The 19,872-nt window shown below is 41.8% G+C and overlaps 1 protein-coding gene, 1 non-coding gene and 1 pseudogene across 4 annotated transcripts in view; 2 read left to right on the plus strand and 1 right to left on the minus strand.

Moving 5' to 3' along the window:
• The window catches only part of LOC131900449 (excitatory amino acid transporter 4-like), a 419,569-nt pseudogene that overhangs the window by 325,611 nt on the left and 74,086 nt on the right, over nt 1-19,872 (plus strand).
• Nucleotides 1-19,872, minus strand: part of LOC131900827 (zinc finger protein OZF-like) — a 68,394-nt gene that overhangs the window by 34,172 nt on the left and 14,350 nt on the right. The window contains exons 1-3 of one of the 3 annotated variants that reach the window (XM_059252162.1): nt 5,136-5,177; nt 1,054-1,180; nt 790-850 (exon numbers count right to left, since the gene is read on the minus strand). The exons of 1 other annotated variant lie outside the window; for it this stretch is intronic. The gene's annotated coding sequence lies outside the window, so the exon portion shown is untranslated. Of the gene's footprint in view, nt 1-789; nt 851-1,053; nt 1,181-5,135; nt 5,178-19,872 lie in introns of those variants that run through there. One more of the 3 variants, XM_059252161.1, reaches the window with a different exon arrangement.
• On the plus strand, nt 18,751-18,893 carry LOC131900850 (small nucleolar RNA SNORA43). Its single transcript, XR_009376293.1, has one exon. It is a non-coding gene; the product is annotated as a small nucleolar RNA SNORA43 (small nucleolar RNA).

Consider the following 19,872-nt stretch of genomic DNA (forward strand, 5'->3'; position numbering starts at 1 on the left):
TAAATTTCCATATTTTTTGTATTCATAAGGTTTTTCTGCAATGTAAGTTTGTTGATGCATTTCCACTGAAGCTGGCATGCCAATTACTTGTAAACTTGTATCATAGTCATCATTTCTGCTCATAGTGGGGACTACTACATATCTTTTAATTGTTCTTAGAGAGACAGAAGAACAATGTTTATTTCCATGTCCCTTATGCTCACATGGCTTGAATATATAGGGACAGATGATATACCTAATTAAAGGGTAAATAATCAAGAAAAGGTTTTCACATTGCATTCACATAGTCTAATGTTTTATGTCTCATACAGATGTGGTATAGAGATTCAGGTTTCTACACAATGATAAATTTCTTGTCTCTCAGAAACTGCTCTTCTCACTAAACTATGGTAAGTTACTCATTAAAAGTATATGAGGAATACTAGTTTTGATATGGAAGATTTGTTTATAAAAGGTCTTGGACATTCACTAATCCACTTATCAATGTGAATACCTTTTATGATAATTGAATGGTATGAAAGTAAGTAGATAGACTGTTCTACAACATGCCCCTGATATGGCTATGATTAAAATTGTGACATCTGTTGTGGCATTGTTTCCTTGTCTTGTCCTTAAAGGAATGCTTTGCAAACAATGATCAGCTACCTGACACTGGAGCACAAGTGTTGTGAGAATTTAATAATCATCACAAAGCTGAGCTTATCTGCATTGTTGATTTTCATTAAAACTTCAGGATACATTAACATTTCTTCAGAGGTACATATGTATCAGCTTGCACACGAAAATTACCTTCCATGTCTTCTAAAATTTTGACAATGTTCTTCAATGTTGTGGTCTTCTCATTTGTACCCTAAAATACAGTACCAGAAAATGTATGCGATATATTACTGGAAATTAGGCACAAGTGAAATTACTATCTTTCTTGATCCTTTGAACAATGCCTGATTTATTCACCAAATTCTACCTCTTTCACATGCAAAAATCACAACCACAACTTTCCAAGAAAGTCTTATCTCCTTAAGTTAAAAAGTGACAGAAAGCTCACATTCTTACCTATAGCAGAGAGGTTCCAGTAGGTTTCCAGCATCACATTTTTGTAGAGACTCTTCTGGGAAGGATCCAGCAAAGCCCACTCTTCATGAGTGAAGTTCACATGTACATCCTCATAGGTCACCACTTCCTAAAGTATCCCATATATGTACATAATAGAAATGTTGAGACTGTCTGCACTGCAAATGTACACTTCATTGAGAATATATTTACATAATGCTTTGTGCTCCATATATTCTACAACATGGGTCATAGAATTTCAAATGCAGTCACCAACTCATTGTATAAGGAAACAGAAAAGGAGAATGATGCCTTCCATTTCTATGCCCACTGAATAGAATATGGCATTGCAGAAGAAATGCCTAGTAATATATACAGAGAAACATGCAAACAGTTTAACACTATTTAGAATATATCAGCAAAATTTTATCCAAATTGTTAACTTCAAAAAAGGGTAGACAATATGGGTGTGGTGGTGCACACCTTTAACCCCAAATGCCAGGAGGCAGAGACAGTTGAAACTATTATTCCAGGCTAGCCTGGTCTATGTAGAGATTACCAGGACAGCTAAAGTTAGACTAATGTGAGACTCTGTCTGAAACAACAACAACAAAAAAGAAAGCACTTAAGGGCTCCCTCAAAATTTCTCCATTGTATTAAACAGTCACTCCAATTCTGTACTCGTGTATTACAAACTGGATTGACCCCTTGTAAATTATAAGGCTAGTAATTCCTAGGAAGGAAGGAATTTTTAATAAATTACTGACTGCTGGGTAGTGGTGGTACATGCCTTTAATCCTAGCACTCAGGAGGCAAAGCCAGGTGGATATCTGTGAGTTCAAGGCCAGTCTGGTCTACAGAGCAAGATTCAGGACAGGCACCAAAACTACACTGAGAAACTCTGTCTCTAAAAAAACCAAATAAATGAATGAATGAATGAATGAATGAATGAATAAATAAATAAGTAAGTAAATAACTGACTGATGAAAGCATTCTCAAAAATACTACTAAAGCAATAAAACAACAAACTACAATAACAAAAATGATGGAATATATAAAGATGAACCAACAGATAAGATCATCTTTTGCTTTTAAAGAGGTTCTAGATCAATTCCCAGCACTCACTGGAGGCACACAACTATTCCTATCATCAGTTCACAAGAATCCAATGCTGACTTCAGTAAATGCTAGGCAGAGAACTGATAGTCACTCACAACCCCCTGTGCAGGATTAGAATCAAACCACATGGGGCCAAAGAGATGAGCAGTGGTTATCAGCACTTGATACTCAAAGTACCTAGTTTTGGTTCCCATCACCCATGTGGTTACTCACAACCACCTGTAATTCCAGTTCTAGGGGATCTGACTTTCTTCTGATCTCCACTGGCACCAGGCATATACATTGTACACAGGCATGTAAGTGGGCAAACTATTCATATGTAACAAAATTATAATTAAAAATCCAATTAAAATGAAAAAGAATAAAAAGGGTGAGGATTTAGCTTAATTGATAGCATACCTGTCTAGCATGCATGAAGCCCTGAGTTCAATTTCTGTTACATAAAGGGGGCAAGGATTGGGATGGCTGTAATCACAACACTTGAGTGGTGGAGGTAGAAGGATCAGAAGTTTAAGGGCATTATTGGGGACATAGGAAGGAAGAACACAAAAATAATGGCACAAGAATATTCCAGGACAAAGAAGAGTAAAGCGTTTGGGATACAAGTTACTAGAGTTATGAAATGACACAAACCTGGAATATTTCATTCATAGTCAAAAGAAATGGCAAATTGGGTGTTGGAATTGCACTCTGTCTTCTGCAAGGCCCATATGCACACTTACCACTGAGCCATCTTTCCAGCCCCTAGAAACTAAGTACAGCGTGGCTTTGGTTTCTGAATGTTATTACCAGCAGAAGACATACGCATGGTTATCTTGGAATAAGAAGACATTTAGAATACCCCAGCAATGGCTTGTATCTAAAGAAAACCAGAATTTACTGTCCACAAGCAAGAGTTCATAGGTTCAAAACAGTCCTTGATTCTCAAGTTACATCCATCACATCCCTATATAATTATGTATGATTCTAAAAATAAAATACTGAGAATTAGGCTAAAGAGTATAGTCTGCAGAATAGGTCTCACTAAAATCAAGCCTTTATTGAAAAAGCCCTTTACAGCTGGGCATGGAGACCTGACAGCCCTGATCTCACCAAATGGGAGGTAGAAGCAAGACAATCGAGACTACAAGGCTAGTCTTAGCCCAGGGAGCTCCTGTAGTTCTACTTCTGGCTAACTGTTCATGTTAATTTAAGCATGTAAACCCCAAACATGATATTTTTTGTGCTTAAAAGTTCATCCTGAAAGAGGCATGGGGCTACACTGATATCCTAAACACTCAGTGTAGTACAGGCCAGCTAATAAAGACATTCTATTGGCTTAAACCCATGGCCAAGCAGTCTTCCCTGGTGAATACTCACAACATTTGGAGATCCCACTGAGTTCCCAGAAACAAGACCCTCAGAAGACTGAGAGGTCTCTGAGCCTCTTGCAGAGGGGGGGAGTGCAATGGTCAGGGGACTACTAGGAGTGTGCAACCTGAGATAATCTAGGTACTCAGGTGCACAAGCTGGGATTGTACTGTTGTGAAGAGACATCATGACCACAGCAATTCTTATAAAGGTAAACATTTGAATGAGGCTGGCTTACAATTCAGAGGTTTAGTCCATTATTGTCATGGTAAGAAGCATGGTGACATGCAGGCAGACAGAGGGCTGGAGAAGCAGGTGCAGAAGACAGAGACACACAGATCTCAAAGCCCACCTCCACAGTCATTCACTTCCTCCAACAAGGCCACATCTACTCCAACAAGGCCAGCCTCCTAATAGTGCCACTCCTTATGAGTCAAGCATGAGTCTATGGGGGACATTTCTATTTAAACCACACCAGGGCTCCCTTTGATCAAGTACTGCCTAATGCTTCAGAGGGGTCTGCCACATCTACCACAAAAGGAAACAAATTAGAAACTCCCCTGTTCTGTCACCTTTGAAAGTTAAGTCTTACTGAGGTGCCTTCTGTTTAGACACAAAGAAGAGGCCAGATATGCATGCTGATCCACCCCAGAAACAATGGGACATATCACTGGATCCCTTTGTCTGTTCAGGTGTATGAATAGGTGAGGGCCACCCTGGTTGTTTTCAATGAATGTCTGTCTCTGTGTGTGTGTCTCTACATGTCTTTCTATGTGTTTCCATAAGTTTTGTTTCACTGTATTGACCAGGAGCTTTCTCTGGTGTGAAACTCTCTTCCAGCAGGTTGAAGAAGTACACTCTTTCCTGCTGGGGACTCAAATCCTTTTGGCTCTGCCAAGGCACCCATAAAAGAAAATGAACCTCTCCACCTGTCCCACTCTAGAAGCACTTGCTCGTTTTGTTGTTTGACTCCTGCTCACATTCAATGTTGGTCCCTAGGTCCAGATGGGGAGGGGTTGGGCCTCTACTGCAAGCCCCAAGCCCCCTACATGTAATTGAAATGCACACAGGGTGGGGGGGAAATAGTTTCCCTAGGTGAGCATTCCCTCCACTTTGTGCTGCTCTAAGTAGTTCCAGGGGAAAGAGAAAACTCCTGGGCTGAACCAAAATGAAAAGAGAAAGTTCCACTACTGCCTCTTTCATAATTTATATCTCCTTTTCACCAATGATCTGTAAAACCAATCAATCTCTCCGAAAAAAGTAAAAATGCTGCTCCTGGGCTGGGCAAGGGAATTGCTGCCAGGCAATGCAGCCTGGAAAGAACAGATATTCCCTTCTGCCCAACACTGACCAAGGAGACTTTAAGCAATTTCACAGTGTACTTTTTAGAAAGATTAAAGACAGCTGCTAAAAAGATTTCCTTTGTCACTCAGCCAGTCAGGGTATTTGAAAAATGTTATAAAAGCATAAAGAAATCTAGAGGTATAAGCAGGTCCAAGTTGCTGTAGGTAGTGCAAAACCTGGTTTAACAACAAAAAAGCTATCAGGACAGGAACTTTTGCATGAACTGAAAGCCACCATCACATTCTTTGATAATGAGACACAGTTGGACTTACAGACACAAAGCAAAAGTTTGGTATCTTCCCCTCTATCAGAAGAATATCTCCTAGCTGAAAGTTCCGTCTACAATCAAAAGATAAACATTACCCATGACCGTGGAAACAAAAGGGAAAATTGAAATCCATATTGCCTAGATTGAAGAGACAACATCCTGGTGCTCTGCCAGTCATACTGGAATATGCTTCTCCTGCATATAAAGAAACCTGGGACCTCTAATTCCCAGGAGTCTGGTTCTTCCAGAGAAACAGGTATACACTGTCTTGGACATCAAAGATGAATTCTTCGGTCTCACACTGGTACAGAGATGAGTCACCCCTTCTTCGCTTTTAAATGGACAGACTCAGGGAGAGGTTACAGTGGGCAATATCCCTGGACAAGGTTGCCCTAGGAGTTAAAGACACTAAATGCAGAGTTCCTGACCTTCCTTTAGAGCTTTCCTGGGAAAGCAGATTATAAAAGGGCCACCGAGGGACTGCTGCAAGAGTTACAGACCTCGGACTACAAAATGTTGGCTAAGAAAGCCCAACTTTGTAGAAACCTACCTAATTCACTAACAGCTAAAGGAAGGCAAAAGGAGCCTGCATCAGAGGATTGCTTCCATCCTTCAGACACCAATTCCAAAGACTAAGAAACAGGTTCAAGAGTTCCTAGGAGTAGCTGGATATTGCTACCTCTGGATACCAGTTGGTAGAAATTGCAAAGCCTCTATATACCAGCACCAAGGGAGGCACTGAGTCTAATCTGGACTGAGAGTAAACAAAAGGAATTTAAGGCTTTAAAAAGTTTTGCCTTACTCCAGCCATAGAATTTCCAGATGTCTCCAAACCTTTTCATCTGCTTCTCCATAAAACAAGACAAAAGGGGTTTTAACCCAAACTTTGGGGCCATGGAAATGCCCTGTGACATACATGCACAAAGGACTGAACCTTGTATCCACAGGTTGGCCCACCTTTCTAAGAGCAATGGTAGCTAATGCTAGTGTAATGAATGGAAACAAAAACAAGTTGACTCTCAGTCAAGATCTTATACACACAGCACACAACATGGATGATGCCTCCTATGAGGAGCACCAATACACTGGCTGTGTAATACCTGTGTGATCCAGTACCAGGCCCTACTCCTGGCCCACCCAAAACTCTAATTTGAGTCACCCACCATCATCAATTTGTCTATACTCTTGCGTGTTGACACAGGGGCTCCTCCTCAGGTGATGAAAAATGAAACCAGGTATGTGGGAGCTGCAACAGCTCCAGTAACTGAAACGATAAGGACTCACAACAGGTACCTTAGACCAGAGAGCAGAACTGATTGATCTGACCCAGGCTCTCAGGTAGAAAAAAGGAAAGTCCTCTACCATATACACAGTCACTATGCTTTTACTGCCGGGCATGTCAACAGTAGGATCTACAGAGAAAGAGGGCTTTTCACTGCTGGGAAAAAGTATATTAAAAAATCTTGGCCTTCCTATAGACTACTTGGCTTCTCCTACAAATTGCTATCACCCACTGCTAGGCTTCTGACCTGGCTGCCCACCAAACCAGTGAGGCCTGTTGATATTCTGATGACATACCATGACCCTTTACTGCCTGAGACTCCATGGTTAAAAAAAAAAAAATGGGCAGCTCAAAACCACAGAATGATGGACACCAGAGGGAAGGACCATTCTCCCCAAAACAACTGATTGAGCTGTTGGTAATTACTCTTCACCAGGATACTTATCTGGGGCCTACAAAACTTCCTGAGGTACTCAGACCAGGGTATATTTGGATAGCCTAGTGTGGTGGTATTATGTTACCCAAAATATTGTGCACCCTAATAAACTTATCTGGGGTCAGAGAACGGAACAGCCACTAGATACAGAGGCTAGAAAATGGTGGCACTCACACCTTTAATCCTAGCCTTCTGGAGGCATGGATCTCTGTGAGTTCAAGGCTACACTGGAAATAGCCAAGCATGGTGACTCACGCCTTTAATCCCAGAAAGCGAGCCTTTAATCCCAGGAAGTGATGACAGAAAGCAGAAAGGTATATAAGGCGTGAAGTCCAGAAACTAGAATCATTTGGCTGTTTAAGCTTTTAGGCTTTGAGCAGCACAGCTCAGCTGAGAGGCTTCCAGTCTGAGGAAACAGGATCAGCTGAGGAATTGGCAAGGTGAGATGGCTATGGTTTGTTAGGCTTCTCTGATCTTCCAGCATCCACCCCAATAACTGGCCTCAGGTTTGATCTTATTAATAAGACTATTTAAGATTCATGCTACAGCCTAGCAAGGGATGTCTCAGGCAGATGACAGGTTTATGCTCAAGTGAATCTAAAACAGAGAGCCCCTACCCAGGAAAGCATCCAAATGACAGAACAAGACCCCAAGATCTCTGGGAAAACTGACTTCACCAAGATCCACTCTGCTTGGGGAAGTTAAAAGTACTTGCTAGTTTTTATAGATACCATCTCTGAATCAGTAAAAGTGTTCCCAACCCAGACTAAAACTACTCAGACAATACCTAAAAGAGCTCCTTCAGGAAGGGGTCCCCTGATTTGGCCTACCCCTAGCAAGGAGGTCTAACAATGGCCTGGCTTTCATCATCAAATTTCTCAACTAAGAGCTAAAGCTTTAGATATAGAATGAAAACTCCATTGTGAATACAGACCTCAGAGTTCTGGCCAGGTAAAAAGAATAAAAAAGACATTTAAAAAAACAAAAACAAAAAAACACTTTAACAAAACTCTCATTAGACTCTACCAAAGAATGGACGGCCTTCTTCCTGTTCTTTGTTTCTGCCAGCAGCAATCCATACAGGGAGGGATTTAGCCCCCCTCAGAGATGATGTTTGTAAAACCTCCCCAACTGTTTCCAAGGCCTAGAAAACAGTCTGCAGAACTCTAACCATTAGTTTCTCAAGTCACTACAGGCATCCAGTCCTCCATAATGGCTGTTCATTGGATTATCTTAGAGACCCAGCTGACCTCTGAGTCCACCGCAAGTTTGCCCTTGTTCCAGTTCAATGATACTGTTGGGGTCAAGTGAGTAGCCAAAGGAAAAGTGGAACTAACCTAGAAAGGACCCAAAAAGGTAATTATCTTCATTCCCATGGCTGTGAAGATAGCTCACATTACACCATTTACCTACCACACTGAGGTCCAGAAAGTAGAAGCCAAAGATGCTGCCAAATGGACTGTCTCTGGACTACAGACCCATTAAAGTTAGGTTTCATTGGGTACCCAAGACTTTCAAATCCCTGTCCCTCTACCTCCTCCTGATTCTTACATTTCATTTGGTATGAGTGCAGCGTCAGGGTCCAACCACCACAGCCTGAAGGCCTGAACTTGGGAACTAAGAAGACAGATACACAAAAGTAAGTACAAACCTGCAACCCATATTCATTTTGACCTTTGCTCACTGAAGCCCATTTTAAATGTCTGGCTATATTAGAGAAAAGGAAGATGGGGGTTTATCTTTTGAAATAGAAATACAGAGTTTACAATTCTAGGCATGCCCACGTGGCTAGGCTCCATGGTTGCCAGAAACAAGAGAGTTTCCATTAAAAAAAAAAAATGGGTTTGTGAACTGAAGATTCCTGGCAAAGTTCTTTAAAAAGATTCTGGCCTTTAGGAAACTGAAAAATCAGATTCTATGCCACAGGAAGGGACCATGGGGGTGGAGTTAATCATTCCCAGCCAGAAATTGGCCAGGATTGCTGGTTGTTCTTAAGACACCTGGCCCCCATCATACTACATAGGGATAGGAACTAACCAGACTGTCAGCCTTTGACTGACAATACTTACGGTGACTGACAGTAACCCAAATTAATGTTCTCCTTTATGGGTTAATTCATCAGGATAACAACAATATTACTGAGCCACTGAGACTATTTGGTGGGCATGTACCAATGGTTTCACTAAATGTCCCTCTTCTGACGCTTTCCAAATTAAGTAGACAGGTTGACCAGGACCTGATAGTATTAAAAGTTTGCATTTCTGAATTAAAACAACAGTTAGAGTCCCTTACAAAAAAGATCCTACAAAATTGAAAAGTCTTAGACTTACTTCTCATGATATAAAGGAAACTATGGCTTTGCAAAAAATCTGTTGTGTCTATACTAATTGATCAAGAGTAATTAAAAAAAATATTGCTGTGGTTGGAAAAATAATTGATACCAGTCTGTTCTCTTGGTTCCCCTAGATAACTACTCCATTATTGTTCTGATTGGACTAATGGCAGAGTCCTTGAATCTTAAAATAAAACAGGATGACTTCATGATTTGATTCATTCACTAGGTCCAGTGGGGAATGTAACAGGCCCCAGACCCTCAGACCTCATCACAACTGACTCCATAATGGAAGTGGCATTCAGGCTGTAAAACTCAGGAGGTAGACAACACCATCTGCCAAAAATAAAAACAAAGGCCTAATCCATTAAGATTCATATTTATGGGAAGTCTATAAATGTACTAAACTTACTTTTTAGTCTGTAGTTCTGTATCTGGCTAAACATTCTTGTTAACTGAAATATGTCAACCCAGAACATGGTTTTTCTGCCTAAAAGCACAAACTGAAAAAGGCTCAGGCCTACATTGGGATCCAGAACACTCAGTGTAGCAGGATGGCAAATAAAGACTTTTCTATTGGCATAAATCCATGTCCTAGCAGTCTTCTCTAGTGAATGCCCCACAAGCACCTGATGGAACTTTCTCCAAAATTGACCATATACATAGACACAAAGCAAGTCTGAACAGATGTAAGAACACTAAAATAATTCCTTGCATCTTATCAGATCACCACAGATTAGAGCTAGATATCAACCACAGCAGAAGCATCAGAAAGCTTACAAACTCTTGAAACCTGAACATCCCTATAATGAATGAATAAAGGGTAAAAATAAAATAAAGAAATAAAGACATTCTATAAATAACATACCACAGATGGAATGTTTCTCAAGAAATCAGTTCTTTACTCTTTCATTTAGCCTTACTTGATTTCACAGGACATGAACAGAATACAGAGAGGTAATATGCCAAAATATTACACAAACAACCTGTCTTACTGACTGTTCTATTGCTGTGAATAAGTACTATGACTAAGGCAACTCTTATAATGGAAGGATTTTAATTTGGGGATTGATTATAGTGACAGAGCATTCATCCATTATCATCTTGAAAGGAAGCTTCAGTGGGTAGGCACGGGGCTGAGTGTTATATCCGGATACACAGGAAGGCAGGAGAAAGAAACACTTCTCTTTCCCTGGTCTTTTGAAACCTCAAAGCCCACATACACATCTTAACAAACAAGACACTCCTACCCCCATAAGGGCATACAACTTAATTTTACACAATTACTTCCATTAATTGGGGACTAAGCATTCAATGATAGAAACCTGAGGGTGTTGAGCAAATATACACAATGACAGGATACAATCTAAGAAGAAAGAGCTCTAAAGGAAAAGAGTGAAAGTTATTAAAGTAAACAGAGACAGGAAGAGAGGTGAGAGAAAGAGACAGGAAGAGAGGGAGAGAGGAGACAAAGACAGAGGGAAGGAAAAAATATTTCCAAATATTAGGAGGAGCCAACGTCTCTGGCTGGGTTACAGGCTTCCTTAATATAACCTTCCCTACCCCATCTAAGAAGAGATTAACACATTTCGTACCACACATGCTATCTGTTAGGGGACCTCACAAATTTCCTCTCCTGTTTTGCGTGTCATCTGTTAAGGACCCCCATGAATTTTCTCATGTTTCAAGTGCTATCTGTTATGGATCTTAGATGTAAACACACTGTTTGTCCACATGGAAAGGAGCGATCTCATGGGTGGAAACTGCAGGTTAATGTATGAAAAATTATATAATTGCAGGAACCCATTGAGCATTGTAGTTACACTGTATTTTGGTCATTCAAACAGTCTTCGTCTTCAAGTTCCTGGCACTTTTGGAAATGCCCTTGCTCAGAGTAAGGAGGGAAACCAACGAAACTGATACACTTCTGGAAATATTTAATGATAATTTATCCGATATTCCTAGTGAGATCAAAGATGTGGATGACTGTTTTGATGATTCCGGAGATGATTCTACAAACAGTGAAATTATTAGCCCTGTAAGGAAGAACAAGGTGGTGGTGTTTTCAAGTGATTCCAACTCTGACGAAGCTACTGCTAACTGTTGGTTTGAAATTGACACACCACCACGCTTACAGATGTTTGTAGGTTATGCTTAGGTCACTACATTTCTGACTCAATGTGACTCTGTACCTTCCATTACTAATCTTTTTTTGGTGATGAATCTTTTGAGATGTGCAAAAAGTTGCCCAACTATCATGATCAAATTGTAATGAAATGCAAAACACCATCTAAAACACTAAAGTGGTCTCCAGTTACACAGAAGGACATCAAGAAATTTCTTGGCCTAATTATTCTTAAGAGTCAAACAGGAAAAGACAGCTTGAAAACTACTGGTGAACAGATCCTTTGATATGTACCTCTATATTTCCACAGACCAAGAATTGCCATAGATTTGAGTAAATATGGACATCCTGACATTTCAACGATCATGCCAAAATGGACAGTCACTCGGAGATATTTTCAAGATCCAACCTCTGGTGGATTATTTCCTGCCTAAATTTCACATAATATACAAACCAAAGCAGCAGTTTTCTTTGGACGAGGGAATGATACCATGGAGAGGACATTTAAAATTTCACATGTACAACCCAGTGAAAATAACAGAATACAGTTTACTTGTTCAGATGGTGTATGAGAGTGACACCGGCTATATCTGCAATATACACTGTTGAAGGAAAGAAACTGCAAGAAACTGTTCTTTCAGTCCTTGGACCCAGTCTTGGCAGATGGCATCATATTTACCAAGATAATTATTGCAACGCTACATCTGCTGATGAACTGCTGCTACAGAACAAAGCTAGAGTCTGTGGGACTGTTAGGGAAAGTAGAGGTGTACCAAGAAATTTAAAAATGAAAGCATCAAAAAGGAAGAAAACTGACATTCTTCTCCTAGCATGGAAAGACAAGGGGGTTGTCTGAATGATATCAACAATCCATGACACTTCTGTCTCAACAACAGGAAAAAAAATAGAAAACGGGAGAGAATATTGTAAACCCATCTGCATCAAGGAATCCAGTGTCCACATGGAAGGCACTGACACTGCAGCTCAATTCCTTTCGTGTTGTTCCACTCTAAGAAAAACCATGAAATGGACAAAAAAAGTAGTGCTGTATCTTATAAACTGTGGTTTATTCCCTTAGCGTGTACAACGTCCTCAATCCACAAGCAAAACTGAAGTACAAACAGTCTCTGCTCTCGGTGGTGAGAGACTGGATAATAGATAACAATAATGAAGGCTCTCTGGAACCAAAGGCCAACCTGTCCAGCCCTTCCCCTGGGGTTGGAAGGAGAGCACTTCAGAACAATCCACTGAAAAGGCTGTCAGGTGATAGGAAGCAGCATGTGGAAAGAACTTCATGTACTCAGCGAGTGGAAAGAAAAAAAATTCCTATGAGACCCTGCAGAATTTGTACTGCCTATGGGAAAATGAGTGAATCTAGATACTTATGTAAATTTTGTTTGGTCCCTCTTCATAGAAGAAAATGTTTTTACTCAATACCATATGTTATAAAAGTACTAGGAACTTTGTTTAATTAATTGTTCAATTGTCTTTGTAAATAAAAATGTTATAGCTATTGAAAAACAACACCTAAAGTGCATTATGATCTGTAATTATGATGATTTAAATAATGTGCAGTTTGCCCCAAAACATGCTGTTCCAGGAGTATGTCTTAAGAGATTTCTATGCAGTACAAAATACATTAAAGAATTCAAGGCCTCCAAACTTAGGTTTAAGTCCATATCTTTTCTCTGAGTGCATGGCATTATCCCTTGTTTCTCTCTCTACCCAGTTCCCTCAGAGAACCTGGGAAACCTTGGATCAGGTTTGGTGTGCTGAAGTGTGACTGCTGTAGATGATGCCATCCAAAGGTGCATTTCTAAATGGGCAGAAGTGCCATACAAGGCTTCGAAGGTTTGAAATTTGATCTTACTATTTTAACAAGTTGAAATCTTAAGGTCATCCATTACAGCCAACACAGAGAATTAGAAATCTGTCTGATCATAGCCCAGATCAGACTCAACTGGGATAAAAAGGGGCCAAGCAACATCTTGTGTCTGGGGACTGAGAAGGTGAAAGACCTACATGACAAGTGGCTTCCACAGTACAATCTGTGTGGTAAGACACATGGAAGGACTCAACTGTCTCTGCTTGAGGCCATGAAATCTTTCATCTGTTCCTTAGCTATGTGGGACCTACCTCCCTAGAACAGCAGTACCATCTCATGCTAGCCTAATTAAAGTATCTTTTTAATGACTCAGCAATTAAGAGCACTGGCTGCTCTTCCAGAGGACCTGGGTTCAATTCCCAGCACCTACATGTCTGTAACTCCAGTTCTAGGGGACTCGATACCCTCACACAGATATGCATGCAGGCAAAACACCAATGCTATGTAAAGTAGAAAATAAATAAATAATCAAAGTATCTTTTTAAAGATACTTTTTAAAGGAAAAGGTGCAATCATGCACAATTAACCTTTGAAAAGTGGGGATCCCACTGGGACTTGTGCCTAATGGAGGATGGGCTTGCTTTAGCAGAAAGCTGGGGTAACCTTGAATATAAAGCACATGCCTTTAATCCCAGTACTCAGGAGGCAGGGGCAGGTGGATCTCTGTGAGTTCAAGGTCAGCCTGGTCTACAAAAGCAAGTTCCAGGTTTTTAGCAAGAGCTACACGGAGAAACACTGTCTCAATAAACAAATAACAATAACAACAAAAAGACGGTGCTGTCTGGGAAGGAACAGAGATCAACAGAACATGCAAGCAAACTTAGAAACAAAAACACTATTAATAAGATACAAGACCAGAAAAACCAGTAAGTCTAGCCTTACTGACATAGGTGCCTGGACCACTGTGGCGGCTGCACGCAAATGTGTTAATGACACAGACTTTACACGTGCACAGAATTAAATGCAGAGAGATCCTACACCTGAAAGTTCATTGCCAAGTACAGAATTTCTAGAAACACTTGAGAAACTGGGGCTCTGCAAGGTGGCAAATCTGCCTTCCACAATGACATAAATAGACTGCAAGCACGTGCTTTGAAACATGATGTCAACAACAAGGATATTTCCACAACTGGGCTCCAACTCCCCCGGCTCTGCCCGTGGAGTAATGTCATTCAAGTCTGCTGGTTCCTTCAAAGCCGCGGGAGTGACAGTAACAACACTGTTACAGTAACACCTTCCACAGTAAAGATGAAAAGGGCACATACTAGCCTTGCATGATGCCATCAGCAACAAGGATGTTTCCACACAAGGGCTCCACTCCCCATGCTCTGCACGGGCGTAGTCAGCAGAGAAATGCCATTCAGAAGTCCTGTTTCCCCTTGGAGTTGCAGCTATCTCAGGGAACCTAAGATCTCTGGCGACATTGAGGGTCCAGCCGGTTCCTACTGTCCTGCTCCCAGGACTCCTCCCTGCTCCCCTAACCCCTCCCCGTGGGAACTCTGGCTCCTCACTCACCATGACGCAGACTCCGACCTGGCCCCACTCTCCTCACAGCTCCCTGTAGTGGGTCACAGCGCAGCACATGGAAATACACGAGTATCCCTAAGGCACAGAGCCCAAGAACCTGCAGCATGACAGACCAGAAGTTCCACCCCCATTCTGACTGGCAGTCTATCTGGAGTCGCTGATTGGCTAGTGATGCCTGAGTGACATGGGCAGCTCCCTTAGAGATGAGTGCTGTGGTTCCCAGCCCAGGCTTCCACTCCAGGCACAGAACTGTCCCAGACCAGTAGGGACTGGCATTGCAGCAGAACTCGTACCTGGACTGCAAAGTCGTCCCTGCGCTATATCGGCACTTAGTAGGCACCTCCTCCTGGGAACAGGGTATCTAGCATACGGAGATCATTAAACAATGTACAGTAGTGTGATCGCCCTGCCTCACAGCTGAAAGGGAGACCAGTCCACCCAGGTCAAATATAAACCATCTGACTGATATTCACCAGGCAGGAGCAAGCATTATCAATAAGGCACACACTTCTCTCAACTGCACACTGGTAATCAAGACTGTAACACTTTCCAGCCTTCTGTGGTGGCACTGGCCTATCATGCCAGCATTTGAGAGGTGGAGGGAGGACATCAAAAGTTTAAACCTGGTCTAGAGAGCTAGTTCCAGGGCAGCCAGGGCTACACAAAGAAACCCTGTCTCAAAGAACCAATAAATAAATAAATAAATAAACAAACAAACAAACAAATAAAATTAAATCAGCTTGGTCTGTGACACCAAACACCAACACTTAGGATCCCCAAAGGAGTGGGAGGTGACCAGGGTGACCCCCTGGGATAAGATGTTAAAGATAGAAGCAATCAGTATGTCTTGCATAAGCTGTGATGGCTCTTGTAAGCAAGTTCATTAAGACGTACAGGGCTGATACAGTATTTGCAGGTAGAGAATGGGACAGTCAACAGAAAGATAACTTAGCAATGACGGCAAGAACACAGGATACCTCAAACTGAGCTCACAGTGGCCATGAGACTGAAAACCACAGCATCTCGGCCTGAAGAGGCTGGTTCCCCTGAGTCCAAGAGGCTGGCTCAAGCACCTGACCAGACCTTGTCAAGTCAGCTCTTGGGCAGGACACAAAAGTAATGTTCTTAGCACTTTCGTCAGGGCCTCTGAGAAAGTTTCCACAAACCTGGCTCCCAAAAGGCCCACCTACAACCTAAACCAAAAAAACCACATGTGAAAATGTAAAAAATAAATAAATAAATAAAAATAAAATTAATGCATGGAAAGGTAGGGCATAGAAAGAAAGAATAGTAGAGATTGGAGATGAAATAGACACAATAGGGAATAAGAAAATATTAACAACACCAAAGGTTTATTTTATTTATTTATATATTTATTTATTTATTGGTTTTTCTCTGTGTAACAGTCCTGGCTGTCCTGGAACTTGCTCTGTAGACCAGGCTGACTTTCAACTCACAGAGACCTGCCTGCCTCTGCCTCCCAAGTGCTAGGATTAAAGGCACATGCCATAACTGATATGAATTTAGCTCTGTTACTTTTAAAAAGAAGGCAGTCAAATTGCTAATCTCCAAAATGAATTTCCAGCTGAATGTGGTAGTGCAGTCCTGGAATCCCAGCACATGGAAGGTTGAGGCAGGTGCATCATAAGTTTAAGGCCTGGTATGGCTACAGACTGAATTAACAAAAAACTTGGGCAACTTAACCAGACCCTCCCTCAAAATAGTGTTCTGTTTAAGGCTAAGTGGACAGATCCTTGCCAAACATGGGAAGGGCTTTAGACTGAGTACCCAGTATTCTCTACCCCAAAAATAAAAATAGAGCACCTACAATGAATATATTGAAATAGGTGGATTAGAAGTGAGTGCTATGACAGGAACCAGCCAGTTGTTTAAGTGACTAAAGACACCTGCAACCAAGGCTGAGGACTTGTGGTCATCCTAGGAGAGAACCCATTCCTCCAACTTGTCCTCTGTCCTTCACGCGTGTGCTGTGGCATATGTGTTCATACATGTCTCATTGCCCAAAGTCAGAACTAAACAAACAAACAAACAAACAAAACCCTGAAAACAATGAGAAAAAAAGCAGCAAAACAGCTTAGCTATGTGGTAGTTCAACCTTTGAACAAAATAGAGCTCCTTCACTACACTACCAGGATGGCAGTAGGAAGCAAAGCATTCACAGTTAACTTCCTACCAAGTTATCTCTTCACAGCTCCCTTATGTCCTGCCCACTTTCTTTTGTGTTAAACAACTAACTCTATTCCATGTTGGCAAAGAAAAGAAAAAGAAAGAGAGACAGAAAACTTTGTAATAAAATGGGTAAGAATCATAAATACAGGATCTGTCAAATCAATCCCTTAAGCATGATGCACCAAAGTCTGTCTCTGTGGTATGGACATTGTCATAGGCCTGCTCAGACAGTGCTTACACAGTATCCAGACTGAAGACTGAGTCTGTTTTATGGCCATCAGCTCATTATCGAGCTCCTTTGTGATGGGAATAGTTTATTGTGGACCCTTCTCACCTCTGAGGATCTGGGACCTCAAGAGTTCACCACACATCTGGGCAGTGACTCCCCCAGGGGCTAAGGTCCTGGAACTGCTGTCCTGTGACACTTACATATACTACCTGGATGTACGTACAGCTGCTGGGTAGATGACAACCATCCATGGCCAACCTCCTCCTGTGCTGTTGCATAGATGTGGAGCAGGCACCAGAAGGCTTGCTTGCATGCCTTTCATCTGAGAGACCCTACTCTGCAGTCCTGAGATTCACCACTAAGCATTATCATCATTCTGCACTGTCTAGAATTTCCCGTATTCTGGACTGTTAAAACTGAGGATAGGCCACCATTTCTTGACAGCTCTGCAGGTAAGCCACTGAGGGCCATCGCTTGCCTGGCAGATGAAGTGATACATGATCCTTTCTCCAGTCTTTCTGTGCTCCTAGACTTTTCCTTTGACATCTGGGAACAGAAAGTAGTGAGTGGTAGAAGTACCTGTTTTTTACAACTTTATTATACATGTATATGTGCTTTGCCTGCATGTATGTCTGTCCTCCATGTCTGTGAAATATCCTTGGAAGTCACCAGAAGCTTGTTGGATCCCCTGGGACTGGAATTACAGAAAGTCCATGTGGGTGCTGGGAATTGAACCCCAATCTTCTGGAAGAATAACCAATGCATTTAACTTCAGAGCCATCTCTCCAGTGCACACAGAAGTATGTTTTCAAACCAGCCTGCAATGAAATATTTTGGCCTAACACCCAAGTTGCTCCTGGGAATTAAAATACATTATTATGTATCTGAATAAAGGTCTGGAGAGATGTCTATCATGTTCACAGCACTGGCCGTTCTTACAGAGGACCAAATTTTAATTCTTCCCATCTACATGGCATCTCAAACCCATCTGTAATTGCAGTTCCAGAGGACCTGAAACCCACTTCCAGCTTCTTCAGAGCATTCCATGCACATGGTGCAAAAATACATATAGGAAAAATACCCATCCACCTAAGTAAAATTTAAGATCTTAAGAACAGAAACACAGGATAATTTCTGGATCCATGGTGCAGGGACACACACCCCAATTCATATCAAGTCCTGCCTGAGCAACAGAAGAAATTCTTGTCTCACTTTTAAAATACTTTGTTATTGTATTTCTGTGAGTGGTGGGGGAGCATGTGAATATCACGGCTCTTGTGGCGTTCAAAAGACAACTTTGTGGAGTCTCTCCTTGCAGGTTTTAGGTGGGCTTTTAGGACTGAATTCAGTTGGTCATATGCTTCATATGCTTGCAAACAACTGTGTTCACTGAGCGATCTCCTTCGCTCAGTCTGTCCAATGTAATGCACCCTGTTTTGTTTGTTGTTAGGTTTTGTTGTTGAGACAGTACCACACTATGTTTTCTTGCTGGCCTGAAACTCACCATTGGAACAGGGTGGCCCAGAACTCTGAGGACTCTGCCAGTGTCTGCCTCCAGACTGCTGGGATTAAAGGGATGCTGCTCAAAATGCTGGGCTGCCCTCCTTGAAGATGCTGTCCTACAGCTGTCAGCACCACAGGCACAGCACAGTTGCTCAGCTGTGCCTGTGACATGGGGGCAAAGAGCAAGTGGCTATTTGTAAGCTCAGTGTTTAGAAGCCAGTGGGCACTAAGAATGTTTCCTAGCATGACATTTTGCAAAGCCATGTTGAGGTGGCCCTGGGGACTGACTTTGATGATGTTGGCCAGATCTCAAAGTCAGACCTCAGGGGATCACTAAAGGGTTGCATGGTTAGCATTTTAGCAAGATGGACCTTTGGAGGTGGAGGAGTATGGAAACTGGCTTTTCTAGAAAACATTGAGAGGCCAGGAAAATCTAAGCAACTATCCACCCCTTTTCATCTTCCAGGTTCAGAAACCAGGAACAAGGCCTACCTCTTGGCCACATGGCTGATCGGGATGGGTGCAGATATGATTTTAGGCCATGGGCCTCAGGTGCAGCCTCTGTAACCTCACCAGGGACCTGCAAAACCATGGAAACAGGCCTTGGGCAGCTCCACACATCTCATCTTGGTAGCCCAAGTCCTAAATTATGAATTATTGTCTTGAGTTTGACTGTACTTCCAAGACTGGTGAAGTGAGGTCTGTGGTAGTGGCATTAGGGATGGAGCGTCCTCTAAGACTCAACATTTCCACCCACTCAACTGCACATGGCCTTATCACTGATAATTATAAAGGAGGGGCAAACTGGGTGTAGGTGCTGTGACACATATAAACATATCAATTCTGAAAAAGAAACTGCTGGGCTGTAAAGAAAAGAATTTCTTTTTTTTTTTTTTTCCCCAGAGCTGAGGACCGAACCCAGGGCCTTGCGCTTGCTAGGCAAGCGCTCTACCACTGAGCTAAATCCCCAACCCCAAGAAAAGAATTTCAAGTGTGAACTTGAACTTGACACTCTGGTATTCTTAACCAAAAGTGGCCACAAGTAACACCTGAACTGAGAGGGTGGTGTCAAGATTCGAGTACCGGCTATCTTGTTATGGTGGAGTCATGAAAAGCTATTTCAAGGTTGAAATCTAGAAGATGCCAGGATTAGATTTGTGTTTGGAAAACTATAACCATATAGAATTGACTGCAAGTTGAGGTGTGTCAAAAGTAAAACCAGACTCTGGGTA

This window comes from Peromyscus eremicus, unplaced genomic scaffold (assembly GCF_949786415.1).
Source record: "Peromyscus eremicus unplaced genomic scaffold, PerEre_H2_v1 PerEre#2#chr22_unloc_1, whole genome shotgun sequence".
NCBI lineage: Eukaryota > Metazoa > Chordata > Mammalia > Rodentia > Cricetidae > Peromyscus > Peromyscus eremicus.